At 36.6% G+C, this 9,316-nt stretch overlaps 2 non-coding genes across 2 annotated transcripts; both read right to left on the bottom strand.

Moving 5' to 3' along the window:
- Window positions 1-8,051: 8,051 nt before the first annotated feature.
- LOC147537082 (small nucleolar RNA R38) lies at window positions 8,052-8,131 on the bottom strand. The gene has a single exon (XR_015226834.1). It is a non-coding gene; the product is annotated as a small nucleolar RNA R38 (small nucleolar RNA).
- Window positions 8,132-8,140: 9 nt separating this feature from the next.
- LOC147537081 (small nucleolar RNA snoR20a) lies at window positions 8,141-8,213 on the bottom strand. Its single transcript, XR_015226790.1, has one exon. It is a non-coding gene; the product is annotated as a small nucleolar RNA snoR20a (small nucleolar RNA).
- Window positions 8,214-9,316: the final 1,103 nt, after the last annotated feature.

Raw genomic sequence — 9,316 nt, 5'->3', positions numbered from 1 at the left:
CAGTTCGTCTGAAAAAAGAAAGGGGGGTATCCGTCCGGACCCGGCGCAGCCTCTTTCTTAAGGCTTTTAATAGCCCTATTAATTTCTTCTAGATCAGGGACTTTGTCTAGCTCTCTATTCTGATCTTGTGTGATTGTGTTGGTGAAGAGATCTAAAATTTTTGTGTTGGGTTTATCTCCAGGAGAGGTACTAATGTTGAGCAAGTGCTCGGTGAAGGTTGTCTGAATGTCACACAGGTCCTCGCACCAATCTCCTGCTTTATTTTTGATCGCCCTAATTTTATTGTTCCGGTTATTCTGAATCGCCTGGGAGTGGAAGAATTTGGTATTCTTGTCACCTAACTCGAGAAAATTATTCCTCGACTTTTCTTTCCACAGTGATTCTTGGAGATTATAAATCTCTTCAAGCTTTTGATTTAACTTATTGTACTCTATTCTGTCTGTTGTCTTATTTATTTGCTCGATAATTTTTTTAATGTTGTTTTCTATATTACCAAAGACTTCTTTGTTCCATTTGGTGAGATGTCGACTTAGATTTTTAAGGTTTACTTGAATATTTTTATGATTAGTCCAATTAGTAGCAATGAAATTATGACAGTCTGGATGGGACATCCAAGTACGTATAAATTTGAAAGGTTTAGGGGTGGTGTATTGCGCTTCATCTGCTGAGAGGAGAATGGTAAGATGATCCGAACCCACAGCATCTAAATGTTTCACACTTAGGCTCCTGTTCTTGGAAAACCAAGGGAGGTTCGCTAACGCTCTATCTAATCTCTCCTGGATGAAGTGTTCCCCAAATTGTTTGTTATTCCAAGTATAGGGGTAACCTTTGAAACCTACATCTAAGAGATTAAGTTTGTTGATGTAGGATAATATTCGAGGGATATTAGAATTAGTGGCCAAAGAGCCTCCTTGTTTGTCTTGACTATCTAGGATCGTATTAAGGTCCCCAATCAAGAACCACGGAGAGTTTTTGTCTATATTCATATTATCTAATATTTTCCACGGTTTACATTTGTTTTTATGGTGAGGACAACCATAAAAACCAGTAATCGCGTAGTGGGAGTTATTGCTGTTGAAATTTATGGAGGAATGAATAATATTATTATCCGAGTACTCTATATGTAAGTTTAAGTTATGTTTCCAGTACATGACGAGACCTCCCGCCTTATTTATGGGATCAACGTAATGGCTTTTATATTGTTTGTTAATTTTAATGTATTTATTAATATTTATCGATTTGGTTTTAGTTTCAGATAAAAAAATGATATCCGGGTTATGCTTAGTAATCAAATTCATCAAGTATTTTCTGGTAATGAACGACGCAATACCTCTAACATTCCAGCTAAGGACTGAGATATCAATATTGGAGTCTTCTGCCATGGAGCAAGACTCAGGGGAAGTTGGAGTGGGACTAAGTCTATAGAAAGACCCCACGGTCTCGATACCAAGAATATGATCTTAAGGGCACTCCTATTTTTGCTCTTGAATATGGACCTCTAAATGGCCCTTAAAAGGCCCTAATCTGACTGAAGGCGCTTCGCTAAGAAAGGATTATACGGGCACCTACTCTTGGCTGAAAACTACAAGGTGTCTAACTATAAAGCTGGTCTGATTTTTAGTTAAGAGCGCGCACTACAGGATAACCAAAGACCCAGGAAGCTTATAGTCTATTAGCTAGTGTTATGTCTAGAAGGCACTTCACCTTCCACTATTAGCTAGGGTTAATAATACCTTAACAGATGAAAAACCATGATAAAACTAACTAGTCTATCAAAAGAGAAATAAACTAACTATTCAAGCAAATGAGAATTAAAACTTAATATAGTAACTTATAACCATTAACATCAAAAAACATATACTGTTCTATCAACTTCTATCCTAACAACAAAATAAGAAGTTAATCCAACACGAGATAAATACTAACATTCAAAAAACAAGATTAGTACCACTTAACAGTGGCTTAATAGACCTACTATACTGAAGATTGAAACTAATTAAAACTTAAAATTAACCAACTGGAGATGAAGCTAACAAAACCAAGAACAGACTACTCTGGATCACCATCACTTTCCTTGTCGACTGACATTCCCTTGGATTCAAGCAGGGAATCGGCGAACTTGTGCCTACGCCTTTCTTCAGCACTATCTACAGACTCTGGAGGAGGAGTATACCAGCTGGATGGACCATACCCAGTGAAAGATGACGAACCAGAAGAATTACCTGAATTCCAACTATGCTGACTACCCAAAAAAGGAGAGGAAAAGCTCTCTCTATAGTCCTTCAACCTCTTGCTCATGAGTTGTCTCCTGACATCTTCTTCTATTTTGACCTCGACTAACTTATCCAAATCCTTCCTTTTTCCTGTCTGTCTGAAGAGTTCATGAGGAGGTATAGGATTAGCATGAGCCTGTGAGGGAGGGACTATGGTGAGAGCCCAGTTGTCTGCAGGACCATGGGCAACGAAATTGACCTCCATTGGGACACTGTCCAAATGATCTTGAGATTGAATACATGGAGTAACAGGGTGTTCCACTATTCTACATTTGTGGCAAATGGCTTTAGGGAACTTAAAATAACTGAAGTTTACAGGCTTTCCACCGTCTGTAAATATCGAGTTGAGAGTAGCTAAGAGAGGGGTACGCACATCATATAGGAATTGTATACGGATAGTAGAGTTAGTGACCTTACTGAAGTTTTTTGGTTGGATTTGTAGTATGAATCCCATGCATGAGAATATTATCCCCAAGTCGTGTCTGTTCTGGATGGAGGAAGGAAGCCCTGAGAGACTGCACCACATCGGTTCCTGCATGAGAGCAGGAACCTCTCCTTGAAAGGGAAGGTCTATTTCTTGCATGACTATTAGGTACCCTCTAATAATCCATGGACGACCTTGGTTTATTTCATTCATGGCTATAAGGTTTCTGGGTTTGATCATGAAATGGTTAGGTCCAGTGGATGAGGGGATGATCTTACTTTCTCGAAAGAACCTAGACTGGGCTGATAAGTGCTTGCGGATGAAACCTATACCATAGTCGTACTGACAGCAAAGACGAGCCAAGAAACCAGAAGAGATGATGGGGAGTTCCTTATTTTCGGAGGGTTTGGGGTAGTTAATGGTGAGTTTGCCGTAATCAGACATACTTAGTTGAATCGACATAAGTTGAGAGAGGTTATCTATGCTATCTGATGGATTGATCGACATGAGGAGAAGAAGATGGTAGAGAAGAAGAAAAGGGGTGTAGGAAACCCTAGCTATGTCGCCCTTAAGTATGATACAGTTGAGGGGTTTAAAAGAGGACAAGGACCCTCTCTTCCTGTTTCTCTCCACCATAAGGAGTAGGCCGACTGATTTCTCCACGTGTGCGAAGAAGACTGCCTCCGTCGAGCTTTCTCGAATTTACAGCTCTAATTACTCCACTTGGAGTAACCCTAGATCAGACGTAATGAGGGAAGGCCGAACGTCCGATTTCCCTTTGAATCCGGCGCATGCGTGAGGTTTACAGAGTAGTCCTTCTCGGTTATGGAGTTAGTTTCGCCACATGTTGGTAAAGCAAATTAAAATACTACAAATGTAATTAATGAAGACGAAAGAAGATTACCTTCTGGATATCAGCCGAATAATCTTCTGCTCGCTCCTTTCCAAGATCCTTCTCAAGGCTTTCTTCTCTTCCCGAGGAGAATAAGTGCTTTGAGTTTGCTCTAACTTTTCTTCTCACCTGACTGACTCTTAGATTAATAATGATTCGAGGAAAGCTTAAGTTTGTCTTTTCCTTTCTTGTCCTAACTTTGCATGAGTGATCTAAGTCCTCCAAGGAACAATATTATTCAATGTGTGAGGGGCGAAGGAGTTTTTTGAGGAGAGAGAAGGTGCCGGCTGACGTAAGCAAGGCGACCATCTTCTTCCTCCTTTTCACTTCCAATGTGCTGTCAATTATAATATTCACTTTTATTCTATTATGTGACTCGGTCCAATCGTACTTAGGTGGAGTATTTTTTTCTAAATTTTAGTCTGGCCCATTTTTAACTGTTTAGCGTGGTTGATAGAAGTACTAAATTTCAAGGGATTGACTCTATCATACCTGCCAATATATCTCAGGAGGATAGAAGAACCCCCTTATCTAAGCTATGTGAAATTATTAATTTGGCCATGTGTTTAATGTCTTCCAATTACAACCCCCTACCTAAAAGAGATACTACTAATAGACATTAGGCTTGGTAGAAGACGATTTACGATCTACTAATTGGCATTGGTGAACATGAGAAATTAGTTGGGAGAGAGAGATGGGGTGGGAGGACATTAAAGAGTCCTCGAACGTGCACTTGTAACACTTTATTAGAAACGAAGAATAGAAACGAAGAAAGGAATCCGGCAAGACCCTTCGCTGGAGAAGCAATGGAACTCCCTGGTGGGTTAAGCAAATTCTTTTCATTTTTGGAGATTAGAGTTGGAAAGAAGAAGGTCAAGAATACTCACATTGGTGAAGAAGGTGACGATAATATTTACCGGGAAGAAACCCTAACTGAAAATATATATCAAAAGAGTCATGAATTCAAAGAGGGTACTTTTAAGAAGGAAGAAGATAAACAAAATAAACCAATTGCATGCTATTAGGTAAAATTTTCTTGCTAAATCTGAGAACCCATTGATGAAGGTTGTGTTTTGGGGAGTGAGAACTAATATACTCACATAGCTACTATTAGAAACATCACATAGTTATAACAAGCTAAAAAGTATTTTACAAAACAAAAGCTATATGGGATACTCTATATGGCTCAAATGAGACGATCTAAAGACAAATTTTTCGTAAAGATATTCTCGTCATTATATATACAATCTTCCATTACATAATTTGTCTATGGTAATTTACGGTGAAGACTCTATGGTACGTAATCAATAGCATATTTTCACAAAAAAAAAAATCAGTGTTTAGATCAATTCAAACGACCTACTAAAAGCAGTATAATTACATATTTTGTGAAGCCTCAGACTGTCCTAGTTCATGAGTTTCTTCAACATATTGCAATTGAGTAAACCAAACATAAACAAAAATCAAACAAAATTAACCAAGTCTTCACACCCCGGAAACTATTTTGCTTTCCCCAAAGTGCTGGCCCTCGAGAAATAAAGTTCTATAGGCGCCTTCTGTTTTTTTTTTTTGTTGAAAGCGCCCCGACCATCTTCAGCAAGTAGGATAAAACCGTTGCTAAATATAAGAAAGATTTTGCACGAGAATAGGATCCGATTTTGTGATTAAGGCAAGATTTTAGGATTTGACTTAATGAACAAGTTAGGGTTTTGCTGGTTTTATATAAATCCGGAGGAGGATCTCGTTAAACCTAGTAATTTGTGCGTAGATAATAATATTCAGATGTTCTGGTGGGAGGAAGAAGAAGAAGAAGAAGAAGAAAAAGGAGTAGAAGAAAAAGTAGACAGGATTAGCGTGTTACCACTAGAGATTAAACATCGGATCGTCTCTTTTCTTACGTTGAGAAAAGCCATCCAGACTTGTATTTTATCTAAAGACTGGAGGTATGTTTGGAAATCTCTTCCATATCTAAATTTCCTTGACACAAATTATGGTTCTGAGATTAAGTTTAGTGATTTTGTTAATAAAGTATTACATGTTCGTGACAACTTTGAAGAACTACATGTTGACAATCTTAGTGATGACATAAAAAATCAATTACCTCTTGATACCATATTTACTTCGAAATATTTGAAGAGATTAGAGTTGCATTATGAGAATGGATATTCTGATTTTCCAAAGCTTGACATACTGAATTCAATGAGTTTACCTAGGCTAGAGAAACTTACTCTCGGAGGGTTTCGGCTAGATGAAGATGGTGATATTAAGAAGATCTTGTTGAATTGTCATGTTCTCGAGTCATTGTCATTTCATAGATGCATATTCAACCAAAAAAACCTTGAGATATCTTCTCCCCATCTTAAGCATTTAAAAATGTCTAGTTGTCAATACATTGACCCCATTGACCCTGACCTCATTGACCGCGCTCTCAACAAAAAAAAGAAAAAGAAAAAGAAAAAATACATTGAGTGGTCATACAACAACCAGCAAACATGTACTATAAATATAAATGCTCCTAATCTCTTGTCATTCGAATGCCATTATCCTACATTCTATACTGATTATTCATGTGATTCACAAATTCAAAGGTCTCTTGAATTTAAATCCCTGATTTGCGAATCATTGGAGACATTTAAGTTGGAAACTTATGGTGATCTTAAAGTTTGTGTGCAAGATGGATCAAAGTATTTACCTAAGCTCAAGAAACTTGTTCTAATTGGTCTTGAAGGTGCGACTGATGCTCTTAATAGTATGTTCTCAAGCTGTCTACTTCTTGAATCGTTGTCCCTAAAAAACTGTGAGTTTGGTGACAACAGCCTTGATATTTTTGGTCTTCAACTTAAGCATTTGGAAATTTATGAGGGAGCCGTTGAATCGATCAAGCTATATGCTCCAAATCTCTTATCACTTCATTTTGATAGTCTCAAGTGGAAATACTTTGATGCAGGGAGCTTGAGCACATTAGTTAGTGCTAATATTGACTTGAGTTTCGCCGAAGAAGTTACTTATAGTTGGAAAAAACCAAAAATTAACGATCAGATGAGAAAATTATATTTACCACAGATTGTTAAATTACTTAGAGCTTTTCGTAATGCGGAAGATCTGACATTATCACCTTTAGTCATTATGTTACTCTCAGAAGCTCCGTCATTATTAGAAATCTACTTGAGTTTAGTAATCTTACACGTTTGGACCTCTCAACGTGGCTTTTAAGAGACTCTATCAATGTAATATCACACTTACTTGAGATATCTCCAGACATAGAGTCCCTTATTATGAGGACAAATGTGGGGAATGATAAAGGATTGAAACCAATAAAAGTCTCGCTCCAAAGATGCAACTTCCATCACCTTAAAGAGGTCGAGATTTATGGTCCGTCATTTTTCAAACATATTAAAGGTTATGATAATCTTACATTTCTAACAATATTGTTGAAGAAGGCCAACAATTTGCGGAAGGTGACACTAAATTTGTCTACGGACAAAGAGCTAACGGAAGCTGCTCGGCTCGCAGAAAATTTCCCAAGAGTCTCTCCATTTGTAACATTCTTGTTTTTCAAAGTATGCCCTAGCAATTGGTCATGAACAACTTCACTGGTAGGCTATGATTGATTGTGAGTTTCTATGAGTTAATGTGATTGTTTAAGCAAAAAAATTTGTTTATAATGATGCTTGGATTCCCAAACAGATTGTTTCATCTAGTATAATATTTTCAAGTACAGATTGTTAATCATCAGTGAAAAATGTTTATGTGCATAAACTATATGTTGAGAACATCCTTTTGGTTGCAGTCGTGTTCCTATTTGGTCGTCTTAATACTGTTACAGTTTGAACTTTTTTACTAGTTTGCTTGGTTCCAGAATGTTTGTTTCTTTGTTTTCTCATTTGAGTCTTTGAAATATTAAAATTTTCTAACTAGTGTGAATGGTGTAATTTGTCTTAGCTTAGTTGGTTCAGAATATGAGTAAAGACGTAACTTAGCTGATTTATGCATTTTATTTGTCTTAACCCTTTTGCAAGGGCACACACATTACACTTACACACACTTTATCTTCTCACCTATAATCTCATTGGCAAACTCTTCCACCTTCCTATGCTTCATCTCATTATCCCATCTACATATACTAAGAAAACAACCACTAAGACACTAACATCACTAAGGAATACACCACCATGGCTCAAACAAGATGATCTACCAACTAATTTTTTGTAAAGATATTCTTTCCGTCACATAATTTCTAAGCAAATCATCAATGGGTCGGAACCAAATAACATAATTATTCTAGCATAATTTAGGACAAAGACTCTATGGTAGATAATCAATACCATATTTTCACCAAAAAATCAGACTTTAGATCAATTCAAATGAACTACTAGAAGCAATATAAATACATATTGAGAGATTAAGAATCTAACTATACAAATTACATGCATTCATATAGATTTGTTTAGAAAACAACGTTTTATGTGTCCGATTAAAATTAACCAGCATAAATATCAGGCAGGGATAACAGTTAATTTTGAATTCTCATCATCCACAAAACACTGTGAAGCCTCATACCGTCCTAGTTCATGAGTTTCTTCAACATATTGAAATTAAGTAACCAAACATCATCATCAAAGGCCATTGAATTGTTCAAAAACATAAACAAAGATCAACCAACAATTCAAAAGTTCCGAACTTTGAAACCTAGAAACAGGAATTAAATTTTTCTGTTTCATCTTAAACATAAAAAATGTAAAACCAACATATTGCTGGAGTTTAAGAATAGAGAACGCAAAAAACTAGGGTTTACAATTGTAAGTAAGACATCGTTTTATCATCTATAGAGTTTTGAAAGTAGGAGAGGGATTTAGAGTTTTGATTAGACTATGTTGAATAGGTTCTTTCTTTTCCCATGAGGCTTTCTGACTGGAGAAAGGAAAGTTACGTAAGCTTTCGAAGGCTCTATGAAGAGAATCTTGCAGATATTAGGGAAATGTTATATACGCTTACCGTTTTTACCCTATATACTCACCGTTATCTACACTCACACCTTATACCCATTTTTACCCAAATACACCCTCTTATCACTTCACTCACATTTTGGTCAAAACCCTTGACCAACTTGTTATGCTTTTCTTCGGTAACAAGAAACCGACACCTAACTCAAATGTTCAGAGAGATAGAACCGATAAATAATACAACTTGTCGGTACCATCCTACCGACAGATAACAGAAAGCAACATTCGAAGTTCTTTAATAAATTTTCTATCAGTAAGAAGATAAATAAAATATTTTTATGATCATAAATTGATAAAATAAACTTTTCATCATTTTATTATGTCAATTGCAGAATTACTCAACTAATATTATGTCACACTGTTCATAAGAGGAACGCTTGGGTCAAAGATTAAATCTCCATTGACAATATGTCTTTCATATAAATCAAACCATCTCATAGCAGCGACACTTGCATATCGTTTCCATTGTTTTGAAAAGGTTGGAAGTGGAGCATCGACTTTTAAGTTTACTCTGACAAAATGTGTGTTCCTATGTATCCAAGACATATAATTTTATGCTTCTCGCCTTCATTTGGACCATCAAATAATGGAAAGAAAGTCTGAGATCCGGACTTTGCCAAGTGAATAAAGATACAATTATAGTGCGTTGATAAGACTTGATGACAAAAAGGACTCAAGTACCAAAACGGTTCCTCTACGAATGGAGTGATCATCCTACATTATT

The sequence above is a fragment of the Eschscholzia californica genome, unplaced genomic scaffold (genome assembly GCF_041429995.1).
Source record: "Eschscholzia californica isolate CP2 unplaced genomic scaffold, dmEscCali1.0.p SCAF_5, whole genome shotgun sequence".
NCBI lineage: Eukaryota > Viridiplantae > Streptophyta > Magnoliopsida > Ranunculales > Papaveraceae > Eschscholzia > Eschscholzia californica.
Note: the sequence above shows the minus strand (reverse complement) of the source record. Positions and strands in the feature narration are given on the sequence as shown.